Source organism: Lissotriton helveticus, chromosome 11 (genome assembly GCF_964261635.1).
Source record: "Lissotriton helveticus chromosome 11, aLisHel1.1, whole genome shotgun sequence".
Classification (NCBI taxonomy): Eukaryota; Metazoa; Chordata; class Amphibia; order Caudata; family Salamandridae; genus Lissotriton; species Lissotriton helveticus.
Window position 1 is genome coordinate 322,796,929 of NC_136072.1, and position 14,889 is coordinate 322,811,817.

The window sequence follows — 14,889 nt, forward strand, 5'->3', positions numbered from 1 at the left end:
CGCTCTCTCTTTAAAATGGACTCCATGTACCCTAGGTGCATAACTAATTGGATTGGGTCATCTTATGAGCCCCTGTACAGTGTACTATAGGTACCCAGGGCATAGGTGCATCCAAGGCCTACCAGGGGCTGCAGCATATCTTTTGCCACCCCTGGCTGGCCATCCAAACTGACACAACTGGCTGATCACTCAGCTGGGGCAAGGTTGTGCAATCACCCCTTGCTTAGATATAGTATACCTATATCTAAACCTATATCTGGACACATATATACCTATAAGTCACTCCTATGGCATGCCTTAACAATCCTGGAGGCAGAGTGCTTGGTTTTATTTGAGATGTGCTCTAGCATGAGCTGAGCCTGTCTGCAGCTTTCGGAACCAATTCCTATAGCTGTTCCAGGATATTGCCATACCATATACTCTTAAGTGCATTATAATCCTCGCGGTTATTGCTAACTTTGGTTTGGCTTTATCAAAACATGTTGTGTAAGGTGTCATACACTTTGGAATACTACCCCCTCGCCAGTTCTGGCGACGGGGGTAGCATTCCACCCTTCTAGAGGGAAAAGACATGTTACTTTACTTAAACGCGTTTAAATCTAACCAGAGCCTCAGCATCACAAAATGGATGCTGCTGCCACAGACACAAGTCTGGCCTCCTGCTGCTGACCGAAACTTGGCAGGGGAGGCTTGGACAAAAGGTTTCCTGTCACAGGGAGGTGTTACACCACCCCATACAGGAGATAGTGGATTGGGGCAGGGAGGGATGAATGAAACTAGACACTGCCTCGGGCACACAAGGTGTCCCATGCAAAATCCAGTCAAACCAGTTCTGGGGCACTCCAGCCCCAGCTCTGGCGTGAAACTGGACAAAGGGAAAGGGGTGTAACCACCCCCTTCCTGGGTCCCACCTATAGGAGGGACCTAGCAGGTAATCCAGCCCCTTGATTTGGAATAAAGGTAGGAGCTGTGCCCAGGAGCATTCGATTATCCTGACTGAAACTTTGATACAGAACTCTGGACCCTTTGACATCCCACTCAACGTGGAAGACTGAAGAATCTCCCTTGTGGTCAAGGAGTGACCAACCTGTGTAAACAGGCACCATCCAGCGCCCAACGGTTTGCTTTGTTGCAGTTCCCGCCGGAACTCGAGCGACAGAGATCGACGAGACCCAGCTTCCCTTACTTCTATCAGCCCGATCCACAGTCCCAGCAAATCTGAGACCCGTGGAGGCGACGTGAAGCGTGGAGCTGGCCATCTTGGAAAAACTACAAAGTGCTGACCGTGCAGCTCCCGAGGCACCCTCGAAGCTGTGCATTGGGGTTTGAGAAGCCCCAGCCTCGAGCAGCTTTTGCACTGAAGATCTCCCCTCCACACTCACCGAGTGCTGTGTGGGGCCCTTTTGCATTTTCCTGCTTGAAGCGTTGGTCGGGTCACTTGCCCGTTGGCTAGTGGCCCCAGTACTGACGAATCTTTGAATCTACTCTGCTAGTCTGGTTGCTTCAGACTGGCCCTCGCTCCCCTGAAAAGGAGCAATCTATCTGACCTTGCTGGTCCGAGTAAGAAGCGATCTTCAAATCCTGCGTGGGTTGCATTTACCAAGGCCTGTTGACTCCGATCCGGAAGCCGACACCGCCGACAGCGAGAGTCTTTGTGGGACAGCTTGTGATCCACTCCTGGATGCCCTCGATGCCCCAGAGTCCACGTGGCAGCGGAGACAAGCTTCTCGACAACCACCTGATTGCGCCCGACATTGCTTGGTTCCTTCCTGGTTCCATCCTGGTCACTGGCTAGTGACCCAGACTCTGTCCCCTCTGCTTTCAGGTACTTTACATCTTCGATCCACCCTTGGATCCAACCGGACTCTTCTCTCCTGGCCGCCTGCAGCATCTTCATCTCCAGGCTCCATAGATCTCCACGACAAAACCCGACACACTTTGGCACCTATGCACCCGCTTCCTGTGGGTGAGGTAACAATTGAACACCGGTGCTCCTGTAGTGGTTTACACCTCTAGTGTCTTAGTTTAAAGTGGGGTAATTCTATTCCAGTCGGAAGACTTCTAAAACAGTAACTTTCTAACTTTTACGCGCCATTGACTTTGCATTGGTGCATGCGTGTGCTTTAGGCACTGCACCCGTGTCCCGCGGGCCTCTCCCGACTTCATCACTGTTAGTCCTGAGTAGTCCCAGCGATTCACAAGGCCCTAGGCCCTACCATTGTTCGAGAGGTGGTACTTATACCACTATTTTAGTATATGGTTAGAGTGGCCACCTCGCTCATCCAAAATTGTGCAACTTGTGTATGTTTAACTGTGCTTTTGTTTAAACAATTGTGCCTCTGCACTCATAAAGAGTACAGAGGATTATTCTAGTAATAAATACATATATTTTTATAATATATAACTTGTGTGGTGTCCTTTCATTTGATACTACAGGATTGCATATGGTAAAACAGCTGGCTTCACATGCCCTCTTGAGTTTAGCCTAAGACTGCTTAGTCCATGCTACCATTAGGATAGCTTGCCTACAAGGTTGACTTACAACCACCACCATAAGGGATTGTTTGGACTGATACAAGGTGCCCCCACAATTGTGGACATCATACATCAGGTCAACTTCTCACAGTAACTTACTGGACACAGATATTTGAAGGACTCTCCAACATACTGGGTGTTACAATGGCCCCTTGCCCGCTAACGGCGCTGCTTGGCCTGACACAAGCTGTGGTCACTCGACATAAGAAATTCCTGGCGCTTAGCCTCTTACTAGCCAAGCGCCTGGTGGCGTGCAGATGGGGAAGAGGACGGGCCCCAAAGTTTAAATGTTGGATGGGTTCCATGTCCACATGGCAGGAACGTCTACACGACTACGCAGAGCTACTGCCCTTGAATTCTAGATCTAAAGATATCTGGGGTCCTTTTATGGCTTACCTCTTACAGCAGCAGGGGGGTGATGAGGATGGACGGTATGACCCGCCCGCTAGGAACACGAACGCATTGTAGTCTGCAGACTCATGGTAACTCAAGTATTGGAAGATGTACCCATGACCTCCCGGCGACACGATGGTTTAGTGATCGTCCTTACTGTTTGAAGCGCATATGTCTGTATAATGCTGCACACTTCTACATCGCCATTGACTGGGGTCATGTTGGGCTTAGTTGTTTAAGCCTTTGAATTGACTGTTTGAGAGTAACAGGGGTCGTTTATAATCAAGCAATTTGTCTTGAACTTAGGTGTGCTAGTTGCGTCAGATATGCTCACTTTACTATCTAATTACGGTACTGTCGGGGTTGGGTTTGGGGTTTTACGCCTAGTTCTTTTTGCAAAATGATGATATTGCATATATTACGTTTAGCATGGGAAGATGCCCGCACTTTGTGAAATATGTAATACTCAATTGCCTGACTGCATTGCATTGATGTACCATGCTTTAATTCTACAATAAAGGTTTTTGAAACTTTAAAAAAAAAAAAAGAAAACTTCTCACAGTAACAGTATAAATTGGACAGCGTTTATAAAGTACAATCGCAAAACTTAGCTGGGTGGGCGGGTGGACAAAAACGCGCCAAAAACGCCCTTCACTGCCTCAGAGGAATTCCTCCTGCATGAAGTGACGCTCGCGCTGCCTCCCTAATGAGCGCCAGCTGTTCCAATTAGCCGCGCGCTTCACCGGCAAGGGAAAGGGGGTGTACCATTGCCCGAAATATCCCGGGGATGTACACGCTGCACGTGTCACCCACAGCAGCCCATCAGGCAATAAACACACCTCACACCAAGCTGGGGTAAAAGGCCGCTTTATTGGACAGGTAGGCAGAATAATAAATGCATACAATTTATACATACATTTTCCATGAACTAACACCCCAGGTTCCTAAGCCCTGACCCCCTAACCACTAGTTCCCCCCTTGTACCTCCTACCTCCTTCCCCAAGCGCCTAACTCAGTCTCCTGCCTACCTGTTGTCTCCAGTATTAATAAACAATGGTCCAAGGACTACTATTTTCAGTGTCGCAATTAGTCAACAATTTTATAATTCAAAGGGTGGAATAATCTCATGAAAACAACACAAAAGCAACAACCAGCAAATTGAGTGGTGATTTATTTGTTTTCTACCACTTCTTAAACAATATAAATGTTTAGTACAATACATCGGTCATATCGGTTGCCCCAAAGGGAGCGTGCAAAAATAGAAAAGTAAGGTGGATTTGGTGATGGAGAAAAAAGAAGGAATTACACAGAATGTGACATAAACACAATTTTATCAATTCAAATCAGGATCAGTAATCATCCTTACACAAATACCTGACCCTTAAATCAATTCTAAGGTGTTCTCAAGTTATTGCAAAGAAAGGCCTAATTAATTGATAGGTCCAATGCACACAAAAATTGGGAATTATATAGGTCCAGGTCAATATTTACAAAGAGCGTCGACGTTTCGACTCGACTTTAGGCCTCACGGTGAGTTAAACCTGGGCCGTGCGAGTCTTCATCAGGACTTGGAAAGGGCAACCAATTATTATTAGATGACCCTATGAGACAAAAAGGAAGGAAAGTCTAAGTCAGCTGTTGCCGATGTGTAACCTGATTAAAAACCTAAATCGCAGGGATCCAATGCTTACCCTGATGTTGATAGAAGATTCTATCGTAATTTTCTTCAATTAATGAAATGTCCTCCTAGAAGAATATATACATTCTAGTAAGGACCTTGAATACAATTAAAATATTACAGCTGATGCCTACGTGCAGGAATTTAAGAAAATTAAGGAAATACCTGCGTGGTTAAGTTCCCTTGTCGAAGGATCACTCTTGAAAAACAGGTTAATTGTATCTCCTAGTTCCGTTTTCCAAATGATTCATGTAATTCATTAGCACCACTCTAGAAACAATAATAAACCCAAACTCAATGTCTATATATCGGGTTTAAGGTAGTACGTCAAGTCAAAAACTCCAAAAAAGCTCTTACCAGGTTCTACAAACAGTCAAGGGACCCTGGATGTATTGTAACCCCTCGGGCAGATTGGGTTATTTTTTGCTCTTCACCGCTGATACAAACTGAAAAAACGGAAGAGTATGCTCAGTAACTAATACTTCGTTCGAAAGATGGACACTACAAAACATAGATTCTGACTCAATCCGTGAGCTTACCTAGTTAATTCAATTGCTAAGCTCCAGATTTTTAGCCCGCAGTTCACACAATTCGCGTCTGCTCACTGGAACCCATTAGCAGAAACTGACGCCGCCTTGAAATGATAAGTGAACATAGACGATGTCCCAAAACGAGGAGAACATCGACGCCATCTTAGAGTGGTGAATATTTTGCGAAACAGTGATATTACTTAAAAACGATATTTACAATTGTATGATGGAGGCTTTTTATGCTGATTCAAGAAATTATGCCATCGTGGCGAATGTTGGAACCTATGCAATTCATATCTTCAAACATTGTGGAATCCAATGCACCACAATTCTATAGTTCTCACTCCAAATGTTGGAACATATACATTTCAAATATTCAAACCTTGTGAATTCGAATACTCATAAATTATGTAATTCTTGGCGCAAGCAATTAATTGTGAACCAATGCATTTCAAAAAGAGCATATCTTCAAACATTGTAGAATCTAATGAAGCACATTTCTATAATTCTTACTGCAAGCAATTGTTATCAGCTGAAATATTACATAAAACATGAACAGAAACAAGAAATCATTTTAGAACAACATAAGTTAATGATGTCTGAATGAAAATCTGTGATGGATAATGATACCTCCACTGATCAGAATATGTTCATCACCTACATCACAGACATTCCATTTCATGCCTTCCTAAACAAAGTTGTGTCTAGGATTTCCAGACTAAACGATCAAGAGGGATACCTGTCTATTAATCTCCTCCATTTCGTTCAGTCCAGACTTGACTGTGTCCAGAAGGTGTATCCACATGCACTCTCTTTAATTTAGGACTGCACCCAAATCACCCCCTCTAGGGTTAGCTCTGACCTTTTCAATAATCCACCATTGGAGACTGTTCGGATCATGATTGAACCTAGTGAAGTGATCCACTAGGGGTGCTCCCTGTGTTTTACAGCGTATTCTGCTAATATGCTGTAGGATAGGGCATTTTATTCTTTGGATGGTCTGTCCAACATATAAAAAGCCACAGGGGCACTTGATGGCATAAATAACCCCACAGTGTTACAATTGCTGTGGTTCTTAAGAGTGTGAGTTACTTCATTATGCGTGAAACTAGTACACTCTAGGGTCAATGGGCACGCCTTACATCCACCACATTTTTTGTGTCCCGATACAGGTGTAAGTCCTCACAGTGTTGTTTGACTTGCTGGTTGGGGTGACTGCAAAAACGATTGTACCAGAAAATCTCGAATGTTTTTGCCCTTCCGAAAAGCGTGTAGCGGAGGTGGCATTCCCCCTAATTCCTCACTGACTAAATGCCAGTGGTGATTTATCAATTTCTTTATCACGCTACTTTTCGTGTTAAATGTCGTCACACATACTAAACGTTCAACACTTTTCTCTTTTGGCTGTATGTCTAGCAAGTGTTCCCGATGATTGTGCCAGGCACGCTTCCGTGCCTTTTTCAGAAGTCGTGGCGGGTAACAACATTCCAACAGTCTACCCAGCAATAGTGAGGACTCCTCAAAGTAATCCTCCTTTTTAGTACAATACCTGTTGTCTCCAACTCCTCCCCCCTGCATCCCTCTGTCGCAACCTGATCCTAATGCCCCCAACCTCTTCCTGCCTGTCTTACTTTCCTCCAAATCTGCCACCAGGAAAAAACCCATCACAGGCGTTTTTCCTGTCCACCCAAGATGTAATCAACTTGCGGCCTTATGAGCAATGCAAATGAAAGAAACGCTGTCGCCAAACAGGGTACAATTTATTACATGTACACTACCAAATAGCATGAAAAAACATGAAAAAACCTTGAAAACACTGTCGCTGTAACAGGGATAAATTTGAAACATAAAGAAAAGTGAAAAGAAGGGAGAAGCCGGGGCGGAGGTGGAAAGAAAGGGAACGCATATGGAAGTGTGGAAAAAGGGCAATATTGTACGAACGAACCAGAAAAAACTAGGAAGGATGTATCTAAACATCTTTACACCTTAAACCTGGAAAAAACAAAAGTGAAGACAATGTCGCTGCAACAGTCTAAAGATAATCAACATCATAGGTTAATACCCAACAATCCAGCAAGCATGTCTTTGATATTTAGTAAATACATTTCATTTCCCAAAAAAGATAAATGCACCCCATCATGCCGAAAAAAGTAGAAGTCTATGGAAGTGACCTCCTCATGCACCAGCCAGGCAATTCTGTGAAATGAGCAAAAACGCTGCATCTCACTGTTGACTTTTCTTCGGGCCCTTTCAACTGCAGTGTGGCTCCCAGCACCTCTCCAGATGCGACGCGGCATGAGAGCCGTTAAAATGAGTTCAGTGTGTGGCCAACTTTTCATGAAAATCTCCAAATCATGTTTCATTTCAATCATGAGACCCAAACCCGAAAGTTGGACTAGATCATTTTCACCCAAGTGCAATAAAAGAATATCAGGCATATTGTCCCTAGCAAATTCCCCCTGCAATGGCAAAAATTGCCCCCACCTCATACCGCTTTGTCCCCGCCAAGAAAGGGCCACTGCCTTTGAAGAGAACCCTAAATTCCTCCCGAAATGGCGTTTTTCCGCTTGTGTGGCTGCCCACTTAATAAAGGAATGACCAATGAGCCATACCTGCTTGCACTTGAACCGCAAACCTGCAAAGAAAAAACAATTAACTTGCGAAATTAACTTAAATGTTCCAAACTTCTAACATAACGTAAAAAGCAATCTGAAGAGCATCTCCCCAAGTGTTTGATATCCCCAACAGAAAAATCCCACCTAGCAGCTTCAGAGGCAGCCCCAATGCGAAAGGAATGTGTTCCAAAATGTTGTGGGTTCAAACCAATGTGTCTCAATGCCTTCCTACAAATAGCCAATAACTGTGGTGCTGTAAGGCGGGACCCATTAACATGACGAAAAACAAATGAAGAGCTTGCCCCACCCACTCTCAAAAATTCAGACCAGGCCTGTAAAGAGCATAACAAACCATCAATAGCCTGCAAAGTGACCACAGCACCCTTGCCAGTTTGGTCGGTCTTGGATTGCTCTAGAAAAATGTCAATATAGGAAGCAAATCTAGAAACATTAGAAACCTTCAAATCACCTTGCGTAGCAGAACCCAAAAGCTCCGACACTCTAAACGCTCCAAAAAAGAGCCAAACCAAGCACAATTTAACCAAGTGCAACTCAAAAACAGCAAAGCAAATATTGGGCAATACTGAGAGAAGTCTAGCTAGTAGCTTCAGACAAATGGGCACCCTTTTCTTGGTTTTCGCCCATCCCTGAAGAATGCGTTTTCCCATTTCTCCTGCTGATGGCTCATAGCCCCAAAAGCCTTCCCATAAAAAGCGATTCCTGCCAATTTCCCAGCAAAGGTGTTAGGGGAAATATTTTTGTGAATGTTAATCATGATAAAACGTACCACATCCTCTCTACGCTGCTGACAACTGATCCAGCGGGCTATAGAAAATATATCATAAACAACGCTACCCAACTTCATAACCTATAAACAAAATTCTAAACTAAATATGGACCCATTTATGAACCTGATATATTTTGGGCCTACTGAATCAGGTGGTCAGAATAAATCTATATACACATTATCTACAAACTATATACATATTTATACATTTGCAGAAAGAATATTGTCATTAGAATAAAACCCAACCATTTAAATGACCACCATAGGCGACGTGATCTAGCTAATAGTAACCTACACTTCTGAATAACCAAGACCAGCTTGTTTGTCAAAAGTAAGATTTTATTTTCTAAATTATGGTATATAAGTTGAAAGTTTTATAAATGAAATTTATTAGCAATAATGCAAGTATGATTGTAAAGAAATATGGAAAAACACAATTTAAGCAATTAAATCAAATTTAAAATAAAATTATAAAGTTTAGCATTTCTAAAACCTAATTCCCTAACTAAGCTAAATAGATAGAAATTAAAGTAAAGTTCTTTGAGGATTCTTACGTGCTCCACGCAAAGTCCAGTAGCACATCACCCTCATCGGAAAGTCAGAAAGCAGCAGCCAGCCCAACCCTAAGGGCATGACTTTTTATACCTTTCTACGCTAACTAAACTAGCAAAGGAAAGTTTTCAGAAATCCTCGACGTCCCATTGGCTGAGAGTGACAAGTGACATGTCACCCGTTTCTCAAAAAGTTCCATCACATCATGTCTCATAAAGACCATTGTCTCTTCCACGTGAAGCCAGAAGCTTCCTGCGTTTGCAACTATGTATTAAGTCATCCTCGCAGCTTCCATAGACTTTCATTACACTTCCGCGGATGCCAAGTTAAGCACTGACAAAATGTTCACTTTCGACCTTGGCCATGTCCGACAGAATGATGTCAGCTTATCAGTTTTTGCTTTGTGAATGCAGCTTCAATAAACGTTTTAATTCAGAATGGGCGTCTCGTGACTTTCTGCAGAATTATATGTCAGCTCTTTTTCTGCGGTTCAAATGACTAGGCCCAAAAGCAGGCAAATTATGTTTTCTAGTATAAAACAAACACAAGAAAAGTATTAATGTAAGAAATAAAGTAGATTCTGTATCCACCCCATGTTTTACTAATTAATTAACCCACCCGATTAATCTAAATGTTACCTAGCCATTGCAAACAAATAAAGCAGCGTTTATATTTACCAGTCTCCGTTTTTCCATGAGACCCATATGCACCTAGAATAGTAGAAATGACATCATACAGACAAGGAAAAGCAAAACAAGCACATGCTTCTTTTAAGTTTGCAGCAATTAGTAATGACAAAAACGAAAACAATAAATTATTTTATTATTTTGTACGAACAAAAAGATGCAACATTTATGCACGTTTATGAGCACACATGTTAGTCCCCCCACGTGTAAAGTTTAATCTAAGTTGTATTAGTACGACATATCACAAATCATTAATAATTTTATTCATGTTATGGAAATGTGACTTTGCGAGTTTAAACAAAATTTTGTTTTCTATCTCGCTCCATCACAACCCAACACAGTACAAATTCTGAAAACAGCACCTGACCCTACAAATTCCAGCCATGCTCTTCTGTAGGCCAATTTGGTGCTCTGCGCTAACGAATTTTCGATGAGCTGAGAAGCCGTCAGCTACCCAAACTCCAAAGATCGCAGGGAAAAGGGGTCTTGTTCAAATCCACTCCGGGCGCCAAACCAAGGAATCTCTCCAACTGAAAACGAGATAGGGCATCCGCAATGTCATTAGAGGAACCTGCAATATGTTTCGCCTTAAAGACAATGTTAAATGTTAAGCATCCTAACATGAAAATCTGCAGCAGTTTTAACACGTTTGTCTTTAGCTTTCTGTCCATTTACTAGATCCACCACTGTCTTGTTATCCACATTGAATAAAACTGTCTTGTTAGCCAAATAAGAACCCCATACCTTGAGTGCAACAATAGTGGAAAAAATTCCAAAAAGGCTATGCTCTTTTTCTGCATTAACCAACTTGCAGGCCACCTTTCAGCACACCATTTCCCATCCCAAAAAAGACCGAAACCATGCGCACCAGATGCGTCGGAAAAGAGCTGTAACTGCCAACAAAATTCTTCGCCCAGCGACCAAAGAGAAATGTCATTGAAATCTGCCAAAAAGGTGGACCAAACCTCCAAATCAGCTCTCATGTGTGCCGTCACCCAAAGCCTGTGGTGCGGAAGTTGTAAACCAGACATCGAGAAACCCAACCTCCTGCAAAAAGTCCTACCAGCGCTGACAACCTTACAAGCAAAATTGAGATGACCTAACAAAGATTGCGCCTCTGATAATGTCAACTTCTGTACTGAGCGTGCGTGTACCAAAAGGCTAGCGATTTCCAAAATCTTTTTACTGGGCAAACGTGCTTGCATAGTAATGGTATCAATCTCTATGCCCAAATAAGTAAGACAACAAGATGGGCCTTCAGTTTTGTCTTCGGCTAATGGGACTCCCAGCGTGTGAGCAAAAAGTTTGAAATCAGACAAAGCGGCTGCGCACTGGTGTGAATTGGCAGCCCCATAAAACAGAAAATCATCCAAATAGTGGGTGACACCTGTGTAACCTGTATAAAAGGCAAAACACCACTGTAAAAAAGATCTAAACGCTTCAAAAAGTTTACAGGATATGGCACAACCCATGGGAAGAGTTTTATCAACATAATACTGCCCTTCAAAGAATATGCCAAGCAATGAAAAATCAGAAGGATGTATTGGTAGTAACCGGAAAGCAGATTTTATGTCACACTTCGCCAACTAGGACCCCAAACCCATATCTTTGACCATGAGCAGGGCAGCATCTACAGATTCAAAATGAACCAAGGAATCCTCTTTGGCAAAGGAATCATTCACTGAAAAACCTGGCGGCCAGGACAAGTGTTGAACCATCCTGTATTCCCCCTTCACTTTCTTTGGGACCACCCCTAATGGAGAAACAATTAAGTTGTCTAAAGGGCAATGGTCAAAAGGTCCAGCCATTCTGCCTTCACGAACCTCAGCTATCAACTTTGCCTTGACAACATGGGGAAAAGTCTGTGCTGATTTCAAATTCTGTGCAAATCTGGGATGTCGCGGACCCTGGTAACCCAGCCTGAAGGCCTCCCGAAAACCCCAATACAGTAAATTAGCATTCTGGGAGTCTGGATACCACTCAAAGAAATCACATAGAATGTTCACCTTGATGGGAGTAAAAGCCTTTGTTACCAAGCTGTGGTGGAAATCCTCTCCCTCTACCTTGGAAAGAGTGACCCCATTGTCCTTGCTCCCCAAAACATTGCAAAACTGCGTGCTTCCCCCCACACTTGGAGCATTCATGCTTGTATTTACAGGGGTTTCTTGTGCAATAGCCTTTGCTAAAGTTCCAGCAAGCACCGGAAGGAGGGATGGACTGTCTGTTCCATGAACCCACCCCCCCAAGGGTGGGTCAGGCCTGAAAGGGCCGATAAGCTACTGCTAAGCCACTGGCCGTGTGTAAGGACGGAGGCGGCCTTTGAGGGTACATCCATTGAACCCAGAGTTCATTGTCCACCTCCCCCCAAGGTTTGTCTGGCATCAGCGTGAGACGAGCCCTGAATTCTTCATCATAATGAAGCCATGCATAACCCCCAAACTCGTTAGCAGCTTACTAATCGTATCCATGTATTTAAAAAGGGAAACCGCCCTGTCAGGAAATTGTTCACAATATACACTAGTGAATATTAAAAAGGCAGAAGTCCATGAATCTATATTAGTAGGAACCCTGGGCCGTCTTGACAACTCCCACGCTTCTTCTTTGGAACCTTCTTTAGCTTGAATGTCCCTGTGTAATAATTTAAAGACATCCATAAAATCCCCAGACCATATCTTTTCTTTTGTAGCCTTGCTCAAATGTGCACCTGAAGGCATAGCCACCCCCATGTAAGGTAATCTCTTGAAAGCGACCCGTTTAGCATCCGAAACCTGTGTATTGGCAGCTCCGTTCAGCGGCAAAGTTGACACTGTGTCAGCAACAGTACCCCTCTGATCATTAACCTGAGACAAATTCACATGTCCATCCCCAACTGCGCCCCCAACACCCACCAACTTGGCGCATTTAGGCAATGGAAAAGGAAGCTCATCTTTTGTATTGAGAGCTGATGCCGAGAAAATTTGTTCCATTCCTGAGCGCTGAGTAGGTGCTGAAGGACGTGGTGGCGCTCTACCCAACTGGACATTCTGTGAGTGAAACAGACTAGAAACATCTTTAGTAACCCCCCCCTCCCAACATCCCGTGATATAAGAACATAATTTTCAATAGAATCATAGATTTCCCCTTCCTCCAAAGAAACAGTATCACCTTCCCCACGAAAAGCAGGAACAGACCCACTAACACCGGGTAACTGACCGTCCCCTACCCCACCATCATAGTCTGTCCAATTGATAGCCTCTTTAAAAACAGCTGGTCTGTTGGAGTCCAAAGGAGAGGGAAAAGTCGCCCGAACTTTCCTCTGTTGTGAATTTCGGACGTGGCCGGGCGCCTGAAGCCGATTCGCCGAAACATCACTGCCCTCTGGTTGTTTTGGCAGAGTTGATCCCTCGGTGGACTGAAAAATGCTTGATTTTGCAGCCGTACCCCTACAAATGCCTTGAAAAGACGAGAGCCTATTTTTATCTACAATGTCCTGCGGGATCCAAACCCACTCACCAAGCTGACCTGGCGGAGCGCCGCAAGAAACCTGTTTGCCAAATATAGGTGAAAGCTTATTGCTAGCGAAAGGAAATTTAGCACCAGAAAAAGACTGACAATGTGGCATAACAGACAAATCTGCTCTGAGTGTGTGTCCAGAAACATCTTGTGAAGGCATTGGATGCGAAGCCTCTTGCTCCAAAAAGAAATTCCCATGCGCATTCGCTATCATAGGTGATAAACCCCTGTCCTGAGCTGAAACAGGAGAGAAAACAGAGTCGACGGTTTTAATAGAGTCAAAAACACCAATATTCTTTTGAACAGTACTAGACATGGGAGCTAAAACAAAACCACTCTTACCATGCCCACTATGTATAGCCCTTTGCGTAAGAAACGCTTTCTTAAAAGGCGCCCTCTTTAAAGCTTTGCCTTTTTTAACCACAGCCTTCGCTTTTGAAATGGCTAAATTTTTTATTGCACCCACAGTCTGCCTCCCTTTTTTGCTCTTCTGTGGTGCCTTGACATTAGCTGGTACTGCCCCTATAGCGCCACTCTGCTGACCAACAACATCACCACTATCAAAAAATACTGCGCAGGGAAGCTCACCTTTCTCAGAAGCAGCTGGCGAGCTGTCACTGGAATAACATGCAACTACCGCCGCAGAAACACCTCCTGCCGCCTGACGCTGTGTCTTTTCAAGGCCAATCCATGCCTGTGAAAGGGTGCCTGGAACTATCAGGTCCGCTCTGCCTCCTTCTGCGATAACACGGAGGGCTTCCCTCACTGCCTCTGAAGCCTCCATGTTCTGCCACACACCTTGTCACCCAGCGCTAAATAAAGCTCACAAACGCGAGCAAAAACAACCTAACTGGCAATAAAAACTCTTTCATACGCGGCAAAACGCGACAAAAACGCCCTTCACTGCCTCAGAGGAATTCCTCCTGCGTGAAGTAACGCTCGCGCTGCTTCCCTAATGAGCGCCAGCTGTTCCAATTAGCCGCGCGCTTCACCGGCAAGGGAAAGGGGGCGTACCATTGCCCGAAATATCCCGGGGATGAATACGCTGCGCGTGTCACCCCCAGGAGCCCATACTCCAATAAATGGCAGACACTCAAACCACAAGAACACACTGGGAAGGCACTTCCACAGTCATGGAGAATAGAATTTCTATAATCGAAGGTCTTCCTTCAGATAATAGAGAGGACGTGAATTACATTTGGAAGTGTCTTTGAAGGAGAACTTTGAGGTCAGTTTTGAAGGCCTGGGAGGAGGTGGTGGTCCGGAGCTGAGGCGGAAGTGAGTTCTAGATTCTCACCGCGTTGCCTGAAAAGGATTGGGCCATCGATCTTTCTTTCTTGAAAGTAGGAGGTTCAAGCAGTGAATTTTCCACATTACGTGATGGTCTAGAGCCTCCGGTGCCTATGGTGCTCTGGGTCATTTTTTTTCTTTTGAATTCTGGGGCTAGTCCTGTTTTAAAATGGATGAACAACGCTAAAAGTCCCAAAATTAAAAAAAAACCTTATCCTGGTACACCACATCACTCATGGATCTGGGAAACTTGGCACGGCTGGAATTCACCTCTACCGTGTGTGATAGAACGTGACAGATACGAATCCTGGCTACAGGGCACAAGTCCTAT